The sequence below is a fragment of the Triturus cristatus genome, chromosome 8 (genome assembly GCF_964204655.1).
Source record: "Triturus cristatus chromosome 8, aTriCri1.1, whole genome shotgun sequence".
Classification (NCBI taxonomy): domain Eukaryota; kingdom Metazoa; phylum Chordata; class Amphibia; order Caudata; family Salamandridae; genus Triturus; species Triturus cristatus.
This window is the reverse complement of record NC_140591.1, coordinates 47,653,261-47,669,184: the sequence shown is the minus strand read 5'-3', so window position 1 is coordinate 47,669,184 and position 15,924 is coordinate 47,653,261. Positions and strand designations below refer to the sequence as shown.

At 45.0% G+C, this 15,924-nt stretch overlaps 2 non-coding genes across 2 annotated transcripts; one reads left to right on the top strand and one right to left on the bottom strand.

Moving 5' to 3' along the window:
- Positions 1–13,044: 13,044 nt before the first annotated feature.
- TRNAR-ACG (transfer RNA arginine (anticodon ACG)) lies at positions 13,045–13,117 on the bottom strand. The gene has a single exon. It is a non-coding gene; the product is annotated as a tRNA-Arg (tRNA).
- Positions 13,118–15,142: 2,025 nt separating this feature from the next.
- On the top strand, positions 15,143–15,215 carry TRNAR-ACG (transfer RNA arginine (anticodon ACG)). Its single transcript has one exon. It is a non-coding gene; the product is annotated as a tRNA-Arg (tRNA).
- Positions 15,216–15,924: the final 709 nt, after the last annotated feature.

Here is a 15,924-nt window from a genome sequence, read left to right as displayed (position 1 = left end):
ATGGCATATAATTGCACTGAATTAACATGTATTTTTGCAAGAGTAGAAATGTGCTGAATTGTGTTTCACAGTGTAGAAAACCACGTGATTTCAGTTTGCTTTAGTGGACTCAGCTAACTGCAGTTTTTGCCCTTGAACATTAGAATGGAATGTGCTCCTCTCCCCTACCAACTCTCAATGAAAGGGCTTCACTATGTTGCATATTTCTGTAGCCTGTTTAAACGTGGAGAGAAGAGCCCACTTTTTTTCATAAATCACAAGACTGAAATTTGAACAAGAACACACCAGATTAATGACGTATCCAGTCAGTCCACGGGGAGATGATGTGTCTTGAAGTTCTGATTGGATCAGCTAAGAGGACCGAGCACGTGAACTTTTGCTTGAAATATGGCTTACAAGTGGGAGGAGTGCCCCTTTTTTCATTTTTTCTGAGGGCCAGGCCCAGTTTCTGTGCTGGACGCAGAGACGGGGAGGAGAGAGGAGGGGCTGCATTCTGTGGGGGCTATTGTGCAGCTTGAGACAGAGACACAGACTAGCACAGCGAAGCAGAGGCAGAGAGAAAGAGTTGAAAGAATCAGAACAGATTTAAATTTTAGGTGCTAAACTGCATTTATTTCTCTTTATGGGAGATTTTTGCCATTATTAATTATTGATTAACCTTGTAAGACTTACTCTTTTTCTTAAAAACTCTTTAAGAGTTTTGACTGACAATTTGCGCCACATTTCCCTTCCTAAATGGGATGCTTATATGCAGACTGTAATATGTTCTGTATTAATGCTATTTTTCAATTCTGTAACCTGATTGATATTTGACTAATGAATAAAGAGTCAGAGAACCTTAACTTTTGACTTAAAATAAAACCCTTTAAAATAACTCACCACTCTCATTATTGCCTCTAATATTGTTTGCATTTAATTTTCATATTTATGTAAAGTCTCCTGTTTGGTGAAACACGGTCATCAAAAGGTCCATCATTTCATCCTTTACAGCGGTAAACAATAGGTAATGAGGTTTTGAATAGGGAAATTACCAGGTAATTACCGCTGGATCAATAGGTTTCACTTTTGGGACCTTATAAGTATTTAGTTATGCAGCACAATATCCTTGGTGCAACAACATTAGCTGTTGCATGGTTAAACACTTATAAGGCCCCAAAGGCGAGACCTATTGGCGATGCCAATGCTTGCTTTGTTTTTAAAGGACAAGCAGTGCTATCAGGCTCCGGCTGCCACTTAGAGGTAGAGAGAGAGAGGTGTGTAGAGAGAGAGGTGTAGAGAGAGAGGTGTGTACAGAGTGGTGGGTAGAGAGAGGTGTGTAGAGAGGTGTGTAGAGAGAGGTGGGTAGAGAGCGGTAGAGAGAGGGGTAGAGAGAGAGGGGTAGAGAGAGGGCAGTAGAGATAGATAGAGAGGTAGAGGTAGAGAGAGTGAGGGAGAGAGAGGTAGAGAGAGAGAGGTAGAGAGGTAGAGAGAGAGAGGTAACGAGGTAGAGAGAGAGAGCGGCAGAAAGAGGTAGAGCGGTAGAGGTAGAGAGAGGTAGAGAGGTAGAGAGAGAGAGGTAGAGAGAGAGGTAGAGAGAGAGCAGTAGAGAGAGGAAGAGAGGTAGAGGTAGAGAGAGGTAGAGAGAGTGGGGTAGAGAGAGAGGTAGAGAGAGAGAGGTAGAGAGAGAGGTAGAGAGGGAGAGAGAGAGAGGTAACGAGGTAGAGAGAGAGCGGCAGAAAGAGGTAGAGAGAGGTAGAGAGAGAGAGGTAGAGAGAGAGGTAGAGAGAGAGAGGTAGAGAGAGAGAGGTAGAGAGAGAGGTAGAGCGGTAGAGAGAAAGAGGTATAGAGAGAGGTGTAGCGAGAGGTAGCGAGAGAGGTAGAGAGACGGAGGTAGAGAGACAGAGGTAGAGAGAGAGGTAGAGAGAGGTAGAGCGGTAGAGAGGGAGAGGTAGAGAGGTTGAGGAAGAGAGATAGAGAGGTAGAGAGAAGTAGAGAGGTAGAGGTAGAGAGGCAGAGAGAGAGAGGGAGAGAGAGAGAGGTAGAGAGAGAGGTAGAGAGAGAGAGGCAGAGAGAGAGAGGTAGAGAGGTATAATGAGTTAGAGAGGTAGAGAGGTAGAGAGAGAGAGGGAGAGAGAGAGAGAGGGAGAGAGAGAGGTAGAGAGAGAGAGGTAGAGTGAGAGGGGTAGAGAGAGAGGTAGAGAGGTATAGTGAGGTAGAGGAAGAGAGGTAGAGAGGTAGAGGAAGAGAGCGAGAGAGAGAGAGAGAGAGGGAGAGTGCTGCTTAGGCGAGACCTAAAAACCGGGTGAGAGGTCAGGAACAGTGAAGTGTGAATCTTTCAGCTTTTTTTCCAGGGACACCATGTTGCCTCGAAACTGGCCCGTCTCTCTTTACAAATGCACGTTGGTGTATTTTCAGACTTATGCCCATTGTTATTTTCGGACTTGCTGAAGAAACCCTGAGTGATTTGGAAGTGCGCCACAAGGCCTAAGCAAGCTGGCACAGAAAGATTCAAATCTATCAAAGAAATGGCCCTGGCGGCTGCTGATCAGGCAGTAATTCTATGTTTGATTTTTCAGTTTCACAAATAAAGGTTTACAAATTAATACACAGCGAATGGAGTGCACCTATTGAAAGAACTAAATTAAACTCTGCAAATATGACGAGCAAACCAACTTCTCGTATATTTATTTTTATGTGGTCATTATACATCTACTGGAGCAGAGAATAGAGTACTGGATATAGCGCGCACAATGGTATCGGGTATAAAACCGGGTTGATGTTTAGCGCGTCACACGCTGTCTTCTGTTGCTTCAGAGCATTGGGGACAGGATGTAGAATTCCAATCAATGCTCGCATTTGGGAGGAAAGAGAGTTGGGTTTTCAGGTACGTGTACGTTTTTGCTGGAAAGGGTTGGGTTTTCAAGTTTCTTTAACTAAAAATATTCACCTTCTATTTTTAGCAATTTCGAAAAAGAGTTCCAAAGAGTGGATCTTTGCAATGCATATCGTGTACACTAGCGTGCCTTTTTTGTGATGTTTTTGTGAACGCTTGTGTTGTGAGTTGAGCCCGGGCTCCGGAATCGTTAAGTCAACAAATGAAGTTGATTTTGGGATGACAGCCTGCACACACAGGAGACAACTCTTGAAGTACTTAAAAGCAAAAGAGGGAAAGTTAATACATTTTATAACTTGTGGCAGAAGCTGTCTTTGGGTAAATAGCACATATAGCACATTGTTTCACTTTTTTTAAATGCCCGCACTCAATTAATTTCATAATAACAAGACGGAAATGTATGTTTAAGTACAAAATAATTGTTTAATTATCAGACTAGGCTGCCTTTGCTGACAGAGGACGTTGTTTACCATAAAAGTAAATGGCAGGATGTTTAATATTATTGCCTAAATACGTACCATGTGTTTTTTTTTGTGAAAGATGTGTGTACTGTGAGAGTCTGATCTCGGCTAACAATAAAATATAATTTCCACAGGGCTCATCAATATTTAGTAAGGTTTTCAGAAATGTTTACTTTGTGCGCGTGATCAATGTCCAATTTAAAATAAGCCTTGTAGAGTCTGCCATGAAGCTGACAAGGAGGGATGGGGAGAAGGGAGGTGGTAGTGAGAGCAGACAGCAAGGGGGTGGAGGAGCATGATTCACGCGCTGTCGTGAAGCTGACGAGGAGGGATGGGGAGAAGGGAGGGGGTAGTGAGAGCAGACAGCAAGGGGGTGGAGGAGCATGATTCACGCGCTGTCGTGAAGCTGACGAGGAGGGAGAGGAGAAGGGAGAGGGGTAGTAAGAGCAGAGAGCAAGGGGGTGGAGGAGCAGGATTCATGTGCTGTAAGGCTTAATGAGCCATTACAGAAAGCCAGATGGCGGCTGTGCACATTCACGTGCGCGTAACCGCAAGCTTGAGGCCAGCAAAAGCGTGTGGTAGCACTTTGAAAACCCACTTACTAAATGTCTTGCAACGCATGCGCTGGCTCAGGCGAGACCTAAAAAAATAAACGTTTCTCACTAGATGTCTTGGAATCTCAGACCACCCAGCTACCAGCTCTCGTGCCACCACCAGTGTCTTCTTATAGGAGCTATCCCCTGTTTAGGACCAGTGTCTTCCTGGTTGAGGATCACCACACTGCTTTCTCTTTTATCTGTCTTTAAAGATCAATGTATAGCCATTGGCGGAGTAAAACTAATACACGCTTTTATAAATGAACATCTGAAGTCTCTAGCCCTAACCATCAACATTCCGGAAGAAAACTTCTGGGCTATGACCCTACTCCTTGCTAGGCAGACTGGTTAGCCTGCCTGGACGCCATCTTGTATAGCATTGAGGAGAGCGAGGATACGCCATCGTGTGCACTGAGGAGGGCGAGGAGGATATGGCCTAAGCTGTGGGTAACATTAGAAGGAGCTCCAGGCCAGCACTGACACTCGAACCAGCTCCGCAAATACTCCTCCTCAGGCCACCGCCATACTAGGTCAGTGACCGTCACAGCTTTAAGGGGCACTGCTGCAGCAAGTCACTCTGCAGAGATGTGTCGGCTGCAGCAAGTCGCTCTGCAGAAGGTGTGCAGTGCACCAAGAGAAGCCTCGGCTGATGGGAGAAAGTGCTTTAGGGTGGAACACGTGGTGGAGAAATCGAAAGCAGATTGGGGGTAGGTGGTATCATGATTGAGATGAGGCAGTAGGGTTTAGAAGTGTGCTTTGTGGTGGAACAGAGACAGAATGGTTGAGAAGTGTTTTTTGTTTTACAGAGGCAGTATGTTTGAACACTGCTTTCTTTGGTGAAACAGGGAAAATATGTTTAGGACAGCGGTACTCAAAGCACGGCCCGCGGGCCAGTTGCGGCCCGCCAGCCCTTTCCATGCGGCCCTCGAGTAAAACAACAGACAGGTGGCAATCAACTGCAATTCCGCCTGTTGTTGTTCCTCGGGGGCCGCATTCAGAAGCATCCGCAAAACCAGTGCCTCGCAATTTTCGGCGGCGGGGGGGGGGGCTTGAATCTTTAAGCTATAGGCAGAGTGGAGCTGATTTCGGGGGAGGGGGAGGGGCTGAATCTTTAAGCAATCGGCAGAGTGGCGCTGCAGGGCCTCTTAGAAGGGGTAAAACAGCGAGGCCTCATTAACATGCAAATGGTCTTTTAAAGACCTGTGAAGTGCTCGGGTGCGGCTGTGGCCAGGAAAGCTGTCTCATCCCGAGCTGCCACACAGGTGGTTAAATGATTGTACATAGATATTCCTTCTTGCCACATACTGCTCCAAGCAAACATGTGAATAAACATGGGAAATGAAGCATAGTTTAATTGTCCACTGATGTTGCTGGACTGTGCTTGTTTTCCATTTTACAAAAATAAATGACAGTAAAATATTTTTAAAGTACGTTTGGCCCATATTCAGGGGGCTTGTATTTGTGGGCTGGCAACTGCCAAAGATCACCAATGACTCCAAAAATCAGCACACAGAATCTAATCTTCACCCAGTTACCACTTACAGGTCAGCATGGCCTGTAGAACCTGGCGGGTTTTAGAATGGGTGCATGTTTAATTTTCGTCACAAGGACAATGAGTTCTCAGACAGAGAGAGGCAGAGAGATGTAGAAGACGGAGGGAGAGGGAGGGAGGGAGACAGGGAGCGAGACAGAGGGGGGAGACAGAGAGAGGGAACAGAGGGAGAGAGAGAGAGAGACCGAGAGGGAAGGAGACAGAGGGAGGGAGAGAGGGAGGGAGTCAGAGGGGGAGGGAGACAGAGGGACACAGAGGGAGACAGGGAGACAGAAAGAGGGAGACAGGGAGAGAGAGAGGGAGAGAGAGAGGGAGACAGGGAGAGAGAGAGGGAGACAGGGAGAGGGAGACAGGGAGAGAGAGAGAGGGAGACAGGGAGAGAGAGGGAGACAGGGAGAGAGAGGGAGACAGGGAGACAGAGAGGGAGACAGGGAGACAGAGAGGGAGACAGGGAGACAGAGAGGGAGACAAAGGGAGGGAGACAGAGGGAGGCAAAGGGAGGGAGACAGAGGGAGGAAGAGGGAGGGAGACAGAGGGAGGAAGAGGGAGGGGGAGACAGAGAGAGGGGGAGACAGAGAGAGGGGGAGACAGGGAGGGAGACAGAGAGGGAGGGAGGGAGACAGAGAGGGAGACAGAGAGGGAGGGAGGGAGACAGGGAGGGAGGGAGACAGAGAGGGAGGGAGACAAAGGGACACAGACAGAGGGAGACAGAGAGAGAGAGGGAGACCGGGAGAGAGAGAGTGAGACCGGGAGAGAGAGAGTCCCTGTTTGGCAGTATGTCGTATGACCAAATGGGCTGCTCTATATGAGACAGCAGTTGCGTACGATATACTGCCAAACAAGGACTCGGGGAACTTTCATTCGCATACTACTGACTGTGTGAGCCTCTGAGGAAGAGAGTCATCGAAACGCGTCGGGCTCAGTCAGGTGTGAATAATTACAGGCAAGCGCGACGAACCATACCTAATAAAAGCTTGTGGGGAAAAGCAGCTTGTGTTCAAGTGCGGTTCTTCTGATGGACAAATCCCCAATGAACTGTATACATATGTGTGTGTGTATGCTGGGTCTGGTGGCTCAGTGGATGAATGCGTCCGCTGCAGGGGTCTGTGTTCAACCTCATGGTCATTTTTTTTTTTGCTCTAGCCCCGCCCCCTCCACCACTGACCCCGCCCCCACCGGTGCGGCCCTCGGCCACAAACCACACTGTAAATTTGGCCCCCGAGAGAAAGTTTGTGAGTACCCCTGGTTTAGGAAGTAGCCACTGTCCCCTAGAACAGAGGCAGGGTGTTTGGGAAGTTCTCTCTGTGTTGAAGTATAGGCAATATGTTGGGTAGGTTCTCTCTACTGTGGAACAGAGCAGTATGTTTGGTAAGTGCTCTTAATGGGGAATTCATGATTGAGAAACAAAGGTGCATCAGAGGAAACAAGACTGGTATCTGATCTCTTAGGTGAAATGTAAGACAGGGCAGCACTCGCTAAGGTGGACATGTCACTGCATGTTTGGGAATAGCTCTCCAGGGTGGAAGTGAAGTAATCTCTCAAGTAGAACACCTGTTTGTGAAGCACTCAGTAAGGTGGAAGAGCGGCAGTATGATGTAGAAACGTCCTCTTGGTTGGCGGTGATGGTGGAGTTGACAGAGTAGTAACATTACCAGCCTGAGTGAGTTGCACTCAGACGCAGAACAGGTACGGCGACCCTAGTCCAGGACATAAAACAGACAAACAAAACGTGGCCTCCATTCACAAATTTTGTTTCCAGATATTTTTCAGTAGTCTTCCATCACAAGCAGTCATGGGTAGAATGGCGTACATTCAGCAGTACTGTGTGTACACATAGATGACGCATATCACCCAACCACCGTCCTTCCTCCTGCCCCACTCTTAGATGCGGTGTGCGCTACCATCTGACATTGCTCTTTCGTACAGCTGTTTCTACGACGCTGTTATATAGCAACAGGCCTTGCCTCAGTCTCCTTGTAGTTGTAGGGGGAGGTCAACATTTTTGTTTTCACAGTGTTCTTTGAGAATAAAAGGTTCAAACCATGAAAAATAAATAAAAAACAAAATAAAGCAAGTCAGAGTGTTCGCAATGTGGCTAAATTGATTTTAGTCACACCCAAACATAGTAGCGCTACTTTAGAGAGTTTGCCAGTGAAGCAGTATTTTTGTTTCCTTGTCTTTTTTTGAACAGCATTGTTTCCCGGGTGGGGAAGTGCACCAATCGTGGGGTACACCAATGACTGATTGATGGGTGGATTGGTAACCACGTTCTTCTCCCTCTTACATTTCACATGCTTTACTTTGCTTTTTCCAGGATGTTGGTACTTTTAATTTAGGCAGCATATTGCTCTCTTGTCTAGTGCGTAATTTGAATGGAGTTACAAGTATATTATGGTTCTAAAAGCACTCGCTACCACCTTCCTGGCCTCTAGCCATTTTCAGAAACAATAAAAATGTCATGATAACGCTGATGGTTAATGTGTTTCCTAGCGAGAGATCACAGTTTTGTCTAGTGGAAGTTTTGACTCATGGAAAGGTAGCGCAAAAGGTTAATGTGCCTGCTGCAAAGAAAAATACCTGATGCAGATCACAAAATGCACATGATATAAATAGGTCAGTGAGTCACTGCTTTTGTCAGAAATTAGAGCGTTATGTTTTTTCCTTCAGTCTTTGTATGATTATCCTAATGTTTCAAAAATAAATTGTTATATTTTTATTTTCAGCACGTGGTAAAGCCTGACAACCATTACCTAATTTTTGGGCAATTTTTGGGTGAAGAACAAGAGGCCCCAACCTCCTTTGCTACTCTTTCACCCCGGCTACAACCCAGCAAACACCAGTGTTAAAGTTAAGGAAACTGATGCTATATTTTTTTAGATTGGAGTTAGGGTTATGTATGTTGTCACTCTCAGCTTTGGGCAATAACGGTTGTTAAAGGCACTATCTATCCCTTGCCTTGTTAAAGGCCCTCAAGCAGTGTCTGTTGCAGTGCCTTCGGCAACCACTATATGGCACACAGAGGCAGCAGGCAGTAAGGATGTATTTTTAGCAGTCATGTTGTGCAAAGGGAAGCTGTTGGAGATATATTGAGATAATGCACAAGATATATGTAGTTTTACTGAAATTTGATATTATTGCACCAAACCTTATACGTTATACTTTGATTATTGACAGGTTTCTTTAATATTGGTAAGGCCAGCATCGGCATGAATACAGTAGAACAGCTGATTGCAAGGCCATTCTTTGGACGGACACGTGAAGAGAAACTTAATATCAAGCAATTAGGACCTGATCAGCCTGACCTAAAACTACAACAAACTTCCCAGGGCAGAGGAAAAACGTACAAACGTACATTATCAAACACCTGGTACACAAAAGCTGATTGGCTAACAGGGTGCGCGTCAAAAGATTCTCTGTTCTGCTTCCCTTGCTTGCTGTTTGGTGGTGACATGTCTTGGACAAAACAAGGAGTAATAGACTTGAAGCATCTGTCTGACAAAATAAAGAAGCATGCACACACAAGAAACCATATGGAAAACCTGACGAGACTGGGAATGTTGGGAGACACACCGATTGAGCAGCACATAAACAATGCATACCGCAAAACAATACAGAAACACAATGAAGCAGTTGATAGGAATAGACACATACTGTCAAACATAATTGATTGCAGTTGTTTCTGTGGTGCTTTCAAACTGGCATTGCGAGGCCATGATGAATCTGAAAGTTCCTCAAATCCTGAAATATTCAGAGGCCTTGTGGATTTAATAGCAAGCATAGACAAGGAAATGGAAGCACATTTAGCAAGTGCTACAGTCTTCAAGGGCACCTCTAAAACGATACAAAATGAACTACTTGAGTGTATGCTAAAAATTATGAGAAGTCATATTGTCCAAGAGTTGCAAAACACAGACTTTGTGGCTATTCAGGCTGATGACACCACTGATGGGGCCACACAGTCCGTATTAGTCTTTCGGTACCTGGACAATGACAATAATGTTGTGGAGAGGTTCTATGGTTTCACTCATTTAAGAGACTCTAGTACAGAAACCATTACTTTAGCTTTACTGCATCAACTGAACTTCATTTTTCCAGAGCTGCCTCAAAAAAAATCTTATTGCACAAAGCTATGATGGTGCGTCCGTAATGAGTGGAAGCCTTAGTGGAGTGCAGAAAAGAATTCGAGATGTGTACCCTAATGCTCGTTATGTGCACTGTTACGTCCACCAACTTAATCTTATTATGCAACAGGCAGTATCAAGGATCACCGAGACACAAATTTTCTTTCAGGATGTAGGAGACACGGTAGCATTCTTCTCACGTTCCCCCAAAAGAACGGAAGCACTTCAGGAGATTGTGGACAAAAGCGTTCCAAGGGGATTCTCAACTCGTTGGAACTTTAACATCCGTACAGTCAACCTAATCTATGAACATAGGGAGGACCTTGAGAAATGTTTTGACGCCGCAGAAGCCAATGATGACTTTGATTACCGAAGTCAGAATGAAGCCCGTGGCTTTGCAAGAACACTACAAGACAGAGAGTTTCAGCTCTTTCTGTTTTTATTTCATGACATTATGTTTTTTGTCGCCATATTATACAACCAGTTACAAGCACGAGCCATAGATACTGTCTCTGTGCAAAGAGATAACAGTCTGTTTGTCACCAACATGAGTAAAGTGAGAGATGGGGTTGACCATTTAGACAGCAGACTGCCAGAGGATTCTACTTTTGCAAACCGCAGGAGGAACATCAGCAGTCTGGCCCGAATTGCAAAGGAGATATGTGACATTATAATTGTACATGCGCAAGAACGTTTTTCTTTCACTAAATATTTGGTGAGTGCCGCATTATTGCAAAGTGAACACTTTGCCAAATATGATCAATCCTTCCCTGAGCAAGCTCTGAATGATGATGTGGAAGCTTATCCTAGACACAAAAAAGAGGACCTGAAACTGAGTTGACTCTACTGTATAGAATGAGGGTGTCCCGGAAGGCCACTGGTGCCATTTGTTTGCTGGCTTTAATTCAGAAACTTAATATGGAAAAGTCACTTACAGAGACCGTGGCTTTACTAAAAATAGTCATTACTACTCCTATGACAGCAGCAGAGTCGAAACGATGTTTTTCCACCTTAAACAGAATTAAGACATTCCTGAGGATCACAAGGATTTAGGAAAGAACTGAATGCTTTAGCAATGCTCTCTATAGAGAGCGACCAAGTTAAAAGAGTCCCAGACTTTAAAGTTTAAGTTATTGAAAAGTTTGCTGCTCTTAAGGACAGACGTGCTAATTTCATCTACAAAAAGTGAACAATATGTTGAATGCTGCTAGGTTGCGACCTGTTTAGTTGTTTGTTAAATAAAAAACATCTGTGAGGTACTCATAAAAAATGCATTGTACATCGAAGTCTGTTATGAAGCACTGTGGTTATACTGGATAAGCATCTACCTATGTTATATGACATCTCTTTAATGATATAATAACTGCACTTTCACGATTGCTTTATTAACCTTCCTGCTTTCTCAAATTTGCTTGAAAATGCACCATTTGTCCACTCGTTGTTAGGTTGCTCGGGCTCGCTCGCTACGGTGCAGTATCGAAATCATTTTACTCCTCACCACTTTCAAATGTCACCAGCCGCCACTGTTGACACGTTCTTCTATAAAAATAAGCAATACATGAAAAACAAAACAAAAAAATCATATTGGGAATGGATAGGCTCTTCTACAACAGATTTATTGCTGGGGTTGTCAGTATATGTACTGATATTGATTTGTGTCCCTACCGCTGGGGTTGGCCGGACTTGTGAGTTCCTGAGGTAGGCAGGTTAGAGACCCCTGGGCCAATTATGGTGTCATAATAGATATTGATTTTAAAGAAACAACAAAAAGATTTACATTTGAGACTGACATCATAGGGAAGCAGTTTAAAGTACACCGATGATGGAAAAAAACATATTTTCACCTTAACGGTTGCCTTTAAAAAATAAAAATAAATAACTGGCTGCATCAAACAGGCACTTTTATGTGAGAGGTCCTCCCTGGTGTTAGTACATTCACGTCAAGAGAAGGGACTAAAATGAAATTTATTTTTAAAGGGCAAGTGGGGTTTGTGCTTAGGACTCAGAGTATTGAGGATTACAAGGACTCTACATCACGCCAGATGCTACAGTTTATATGTGAAACAGATCAAATTGATCATATATGGCACATACTCTGCTTTTTGTCTTATGTGCAATATTTTCATTTTGCATTCAAAGGCAGCTTTGTTTCCAAGTCTTTTATTTTTTTAAACGCTGTTTTATTCTTAAAAATGTTGTTAACACATTTTCATTTCTTCATTGTCCCATCAAATTACTCTTTGATGATTTTTGTGATTTTGTGATCCCAGACAAATGTGTTCATTTTACTATGAAAATACTGAGTAAGCAATTAAACTTTAAGTTTTGCTTTTCTTCCAAGAATATATGTAGGATTCGTTTAAAAGTTTAAATGAGTGCAAATACTTAACAGCTGAGACCACTGCACAGTTCACTTGTTTTATTTTTTGACATAATTGATTAGTTTTGTTAGATGCAATCTTAAACAAGATCTGCTTCACCCAGTATTTTTTTTTAAAGTAAGCATTTAGTTAAACATAAGCATTTAAATTCATGAAAGTACTAAAAGTAATTCACAAGCGGCCAAGAGTCGAACCTGGAGTCTTCTGATCTGCAGTCAGATCGGTTATCCAGTGCGCCTCCAGCCCGCTGCTGAAAATAGGGTCCCCAAGCAGTATACTAAACCAGCACATGTGGGCCCCGGTATATGGCCGGTGGTATGTATGCTAGAGGTTAAATAGGCCGGAGGAATGATGGCGCTTTCAAATTAATGAGCGAAGACAGTAGCTAAAGTCAAATACTGAGGTCTAAGGGGCGCGCTAAAGGGACTCAGCACGATTGGACAATGCGAGTCCCAACTTTAACATCCTTCTGCTCTCTTGGGCAAAGAGTAATGATGCCGCATTGTATATTTTGTCCCCTGCTCTGATTGGACCAAAGCCTTTTCACTTTGTTTCAGACAGCCATTCAGAACTCGCCATTTAACTAGCGACGTTCTGCTGCAGCGCAAGTGCTTAGGACTGTGTGGCGGGAAATGCAATTTTTTGTACATAACGTGATACATCGCAACTGCAAAGAACGACTGTTTCGCAGACACAATAACATTGTTATTTATTTTTCTAGAATGGTGGCCGTGCGCGAGTGTCTCCGATGCCACGTTATTTTGGCAAATGTAAATGAAATACGTCACTAGCAACTGTTTCCTTGGCTAGTCGACAGTTATCTGTATTGAACAAAACAGACCTCTAGGGAAACTCTCACATTTAAGTAAAAATATTGACGTTTCATTCTAAATACGTATTTTCATTACGTCAAGCTCTTTGTGAAACACAATTTTGAGATCAGTGCACTATAATATCGAACAGGACTGTACGTTATGGTCTAACCGACGGGATCAATATTCTTATGTTTATACATCAGCGCAATATTATTAATATTGAGTGAAAAAATTGCCTATAACACTCGAGCCAGCCAGGAGTCGAACCTGGAATCTTCTGCTCCGTAGGCAGACGCGTTATCCATTGCGCCACTGGCCCGCTGCTGATGGCTGACGTCACAAGGGGCTGTACGAGCACAGCCACGCGTCATCCATTGCGCCACTGCCCCAGTGCTTCCCAAAGCCTTCTGAAGGAAAGCATGGAGAATGGTTGTGTGCTACATGTGGAAAAATGTATTTGTGTAAAAATGTATCTGTGTAAAAATGCATCTGTGTAAAAATGTATCTGTGTATGGTCAGTAGAACTTCAGCGCAGCTTGAGAGAAGAGGGAGATGAAAGGATTGTGGAAACACCTGATCATTGATACTAGAGGGCTGGCGAGATCCCGCAGGGTTGGTTCCTCCTCACACTTGCAGGGGCCAAACGTGTTTCCTGCTGGTTGAATGAATGACAATAAACGGCGGCGGCATCTTAGTGACCACACCGTCATCCGCTTCAGACAACACGCAAACACAGACGTCACCCAAAGATTACACTGACACTTTATTTGTGGGTGAAGAACTGCTGCAGGTTTATTTTCATACAACACAGTATGATAATAAAATTGGGTTATCTTACGGGCGATCCAGGGCAGGCAGCCCCTTGCTGCTCCGCCCGCCTGGTGAGCCCGCACACACGGTGGGTCGATGCCCGGCAGTGTGGCACATAATTATTTACAGATCATCCACTGGGTCACGTGATCTGTCTCCTACTCCCGCCCCTTCCGACAGGGGCGGAGCGTGTTGTGGCACACCCCCGGTTGGTCAGGCCCCCCAACCGCCCGAAGGACTAACGGGGCGCCGTCGCGGTCTTCCCAGAACCCCCTTCGGCTCCTGGACCTTGGCTCGGGCACCCTTACTGTGCCGGACAGGGGTACCCTTACTGTACCGCCTGTCGCAGGGGTACCCTTACTGTACCCGTCTGCATCCAGATCGCCCTGTAACTCCGCCACAGCTCTGGGGAGGCTACCGTCGCTGCCAGAGCCCCCCTCTCCTAACAAGTGTTACTGATGTCCCTTGCTAGCCAGTGCCTCTTGTACGTCAAGCAGGAACATGTCCATCCCTACCCTGGACAGGTGCACCCCGTCAGCCTCATAATACCCTTCAACCTTCTCTTGGATCAAAGCGTGTCTAATGAAGCCCATGCCCCTGCGCTCCATGAATTTCTGCATGGACCTATTAACCCTCCTACGGGACCGCTCTACCGCCGCCGGGGACCTAGCCCCTCTCCACACCCTGCGGGGGACGATTTCAGACCACCAGACCTCGCATGACCCCACGGCTTGGCTAATGGCCTGTAAGTCGGTTTGCATTGACAGTAGCAGAGCCCTCCTCCCCCTGGCAACCAGGTCATTACCCCCTAAGTGCAAGATGATAACAGTGGGCTGGACCCCTACAACTGCCAGGCGCTGCTCAATCATGCCGCGAGCTTCACTCCATTTCATGCCCGGGGAACCCAACCACACAAGCTGTGTAGTAGCAAATTCTGCGACCAGTTCCTGTGTGCTGCCCAGCGTTCCATCCTCGAGATGTAGGAATGGCCTACCAACCAGACCCGGGGACCTGTCAATAAAGCGATGAAACGGCTTTTAGGTAAGCGTATCTTTATTACACACACAAAAAACGATGCGTTCATGACAATGGACCAAAAACCTGGAGCGGGAACAAAGCTCCGGGTTGTACCACAGCATTACGGCACAGCACTCCTCGTTCTGCTACTTTTAGAAACGTACAATGTCCACATCTGGTGACAATCATTATTACGTGAGACCGCGAGGACGTTCGTATAATAAAGTAGCCATAAAATCCTTTAAGCTGTAACCCTCTTGATAAGGACGAGCATTCTCCCCACGAGTGCAGGCAGCGGGAGTTTATAGGGGTCATCGCTCCCTGGACCCCTGTAGGCGCGTGCTGTGAACTCCCCCCCACCCCCCCTCTCTCATTCAATTTCTGACTTTTTTTAAGTGTTCGATTTTTGAATTTGGGACTCTGCTGTTCAAGCCCCAGCGATGAGACTGATGCGGTGACTCTTGTGTCTCCCATGGCTGTGCTCTTACAGACCCTCGTGACGTCAGCCTTCAGCAGCGGGCCAGTGGCGCAATGGATAACGCGTCTGCCTACGGAGCAGAAGATTCCAGGTTCGACTCCTGGCTGGCTCGGCAGCTACTTTTAGAATTTACATTCATTTAAATATTAAATACATTTAAATATTAAATACTCATGTTGTTTTACGAATGCATAAGTAAAAAAAATACTTTGTGAACCAGGTGTTGTTTGAAATTACATCTAAATGAACAAAACAATTATATGCAGAAATGAAATAGTAGAATTTTGCAGTGGTCTCAGCATGTGTATGTGTGTCATTTGAACCTAGAAAGAATCCTAAATATATTAATGGAAACTTACATTTTCTTTGGATGCTCAGTATTTTCATGGTATAATTAACGCAAATAGGATAAAAAGCTCAATATGTGCCAAATGATTGATACATTTGTTCTATTTTACATATATACAGATGCATCTGGAGAACATCAAATCTGTATAATGCCCTGGTTATGGGGGTGAGGCTGTGTTACCAAAGCTTCAATTATTTACCAGTGATCTCTATTACCCCAAGTCTTACCTTCCGCACCACACTCTTCTTTAAAAGACCTTTTGCTTGTTAATGAGGCTTTGATGGTTTTCACCCCTGCTTAGAGCCCCTGCAGCTCCACTCTGAGTTTTGCTTGAAGAAACAGCCCCCCCCCAATTTTTTTCTTAGCCCCCCCCGAAATTTGACTCTAGTTGCGCCTCTGTCCAGCACCATGAGACCCTCACGGGTGAGTAGCGCGCTTATAATTTCCCTGTTTGATTGAAGCCATTACTCGT